Genomic DNA, 3,981 nt, shown 5'->3' on the forward strand with positions numbered 1-3,981 from the left:
AAATTAATTTTAAATACAACTATACGGAAAGTTATAAAGAAACTTTTTTTTTTAATAATGCAGTAAATTTGAACATGATTCGACTTTAGTCAAAGTAATAGGAAAGAAAGTTGGCACGTTGTACAGATAAGTACTCTTGGTTCCGACGTGCCAACTCAATCCCGGGTACTAAATCTGACAATGTAAAAAAATTCTTCAATAAATACATTGTAAATATTCTTTAAAATTTGTGTGGACGCAAAATTTTATATAAAAATTGTTCTAAAATATGTGATAAAAAAAATAATGAAAATGTAAAAGACAATTCGTTTGTTTGTACCAAAAGTATTCATTTCTTGCCAAATGTAAATAATTTTGTAAATATAATACGTAAATTATTAAATCTTAGATTTTATTACAAATACGTTATTGTTTAATTTCTATTCATAATAAAAAAAACGTCGCCTTAAATAAATTGGCTCGATTTAATATTTTTAACATTTGAAATAATTCGCTCGTATATTCGTTTAAAAAAATTAAGGCGACAAATATTTTAAGTATATTTATCGAATTTATGGATATTTAGTTTGGCATAGACCAAAATATCAAGCATAGACAATAATAGAGTTAATAAATATGTAAATATGATCTAGTAAACTGATACATTGGACTTTCAATATTTCATTCGCTTATAAAAAAAACAAACAATAATTTTAAAACTTTATTTGGAATTCATTTATTGACAAATATTAATTTAACCTTAGAACTCCAAGACAGTGACATTTGTGACAAGTGTCACGGCTGTCAAATCCTACGGTTAAAAAAAAGTATGAATTTCACTATGTGCCATTGTATCGGAATGTACTAGTCTGTATATAATAAATATATAATATTAATACTTATTATATAAACCAATACTACATAGTGAAAAAACTATATTATGTAACTTACTATATAATGGAAAAATCTCATAGACTTAAATATATATAGCGTTTATGTACTTAATTTTAAATCTTTTTTATAATTTAAGGCCTAAAGTATCAACCAAAGCGCATATATTAAGATGATTAGGTTTTTTTTCATTTGCTAATATTTATGGCAGAAAAAACAATTTGTCTTTGCCTATTTGTCAAAATATGTATTAAAAAATTGAAAAGTGACAGTTTGTTCTAAAATGCTATCCTTTTCTGCCAAAACTATATATTCCATTTGCTTGAAAAGGAACAACAGATCTTTGTTTTTGTCATCTATAAAGGTTATTATTATTATTAAGACTTCTTGTGTGTTATTTTGATGTAGAAACTAAAACTATGTAATGATCATTCGGCGCGTTTTGAACAAACAAATTGTGATATCCCAAACATATTATTTAAAAATACGAAACGATTAAATGCATTGAAAAATCTAACTGTTGTCTTTTTTAACGTAAACGTTATGTTCACTATTTTTTTTTTTTTATTTAACTTACAATTCACAATATCATCGCAATTGCTAAGGAGCCTCGTCAAAGACTTCAGTGGTGTAAATACAGTACAATCAAAATTCCCAACCTCTAGAATTTTTGCTACTTCACGTTAGATGGCACTTATTTTCATTTTTACTTTTGTTGAAATATATAAAGGCGCCACCTATATTAAATGTTTGTAACCTACAACTACACATTTCTCAATGTAGAACGGCATCCATTCAAAATTCAAATTTTAAGACGGTGCTCGTTGTGATTGTGACTGTTTTTGTTCAGTTAAATTTCCTATTACTTAAGTAATAATATTATTTAGAAGACGGTGTAGTTCCCCAGTTTGTCTGCACTTGGAGAATATTCTCGACATCGGCGCAATGGCGAACAGTACGTATTTTCCTCATTTATTACACTTATCCACTAGTAACATTTTGCTACTACCTTCTTTGTATTATTAGTGCTTACGAAACATTTTTTTATAAGTTAATGATTTATATTAATGGCCAGAGACGTATAGCATTTTCTTGCTGATTCTAAATTAGAATAATAATTGCAAATACATCGGCACTTACCGTGGGTTTCTGTTGACAAAATATTCGTTTAAAACATTGTTATCGCTGTTTTGTCTAAAGATAATGACAGGGATGATATGTTTTATACAGAGATTTTAGTCTCAAAAAACGCCACCATTTTAATATCGTTTTATAAAAATACACACGCCACAAAGAATTAATTAATTTATTTTTCTAAATTTTATTTTCAGATGTTCAAATTATTAGTAAACAAAAAAATTATTCCACTCCAAACGATAGCATTAATTCTAAAGTTACTTACTATAAGAGAAAACATTATAAAAGATCAGAAAATCATAAAAAAGATGTTATTAAAACATCACAATATTCCGGCACTCTTAATGTTTCTATAAAGCCAGATTTATATTTAGAACCAAATAAAATAAAGTCGCCGAATAGTTCAAATTTATCACAGCATTGGTATGATGACATACCTTTATCTCAATCATCTGAATTGCATTTGGGTCAGAAATATGAAGATTACTCCCAAGAATGTGGAACAAGAGACATGGGCACCATGACAGAAGACGTCAGAGACACGGAATTAGAAAAACAGTGCAATGAATTGTTTGGTAAAATTGTTGCTTGTGAGATTTCTAATATAAAAGGTAATGATCGTTTTAATAAGATGAAAGAAATTCTTGATGTTTTACAAAATATTAAATTGTAATTTTAAATTCTATCATGTGATAGTGCATTTGTTTTTAAAGCCTAATGCTAAAGCATTGAACAATAAGGACTGATTTTTAATTAATTAATTATATATTATGTACACAGTCTTTTTACTTTAATGTAACCAATTATTTTTAATTTAGACTATTAGGTGTAAAGCATCTATTTCTATTCTTTTTTTAATCAAACATTTCCAATTGTTGTAAATACAAAGGAAAATTATTGTACAAGTTTGAGTTTTAAAATATAAAACAGCACTAAATATTAAAAATTTAAGAAGTCAAAGTTTTTATGTAACTTTTTTTTTAAATAATATTTAATATGACAATTTGTTAAGTTCACAACTTGTCATAAAGTTATAAAGAAGTGATTAAGAAATAAAATTATTTTAATTTTATATTTTTAATTACAAGTCTATTATTAAATTAATAATGCAGATTGAGTGCATTAAGATGTACAATTAATCTATTAATTTTGATATATTTTTAATCTGTAATATCTTTATAGATATTATGGATTAAAATAAATTTGTTGATTTTATGATTGTTTTATTACTCTTTTATTATTTTTAAACATTAATGTTTTATTAAAATAATATTTATTTATCTTATTGTTTTAATATTTATATTGTCCATATTAAGTTTGTTAACTGAACACTTGAACAAGCTACAAGGTAATTATGAAAGGTTTTACTAAACTAGCTGTTCCTGTGCGGCTTTATCTGAACCAAATTCCATTCATTTTTTTATACAGAAAAACTTTATTATTTACATTCTGTAAAACTTTGAATTGTTTAAAAAATTCAAATGGTCAAATGATAACGAAGGCAATTGGCTGAAAGTTACTGTTACAATGGCAACTATTATCTTTGCTGCTATTAGTTTGCAATTTTTGTCCCTTTATCGCACAATATTTTTTTTTATTTATTTGTCACTTAAGCCTAATAGTGTGGAATTTTGCCTTAAGCATGTTGTAAGTAAAGGGCTTTTTACTACAAAAAGAATTATTCAAAAATGTGCCTCGATTGATAGAGTCTGTGTTACAAAAAACTTTGTTTTTATTATATTGGTATAGATTAGACACACTAATTAATATTTTTAATAGAAATAGAAAAAAATATGGTTGTACTATAATTGTGAAGGTTACTCTAATTAGATGTAACTTTTGTTTAAAATGTTTCTATCTTTATTTATAACAAAAACATTATTACGTTATTTTTTTCTAAGAGGGAGTATGATGATAACAAGTTTATCGTAAATGGGAACGGTAAGTGAAACAAAAACAAATAATAACTTTAAA

The sequence above is a fragment of the Papilio machaon genome, chromosome 28 (assembly GCF_912999745.1).
Source record: "Papilio machaon chromosome 28, ilPapMach1.1, whole genome shotgun sequence".
NCBI classification, from domain to species: Eukaryota; Metazoa; Arthropoda; class Insecta; order Lepidoptera; family Papilionidae; genus Papilio; species Papilio machaon.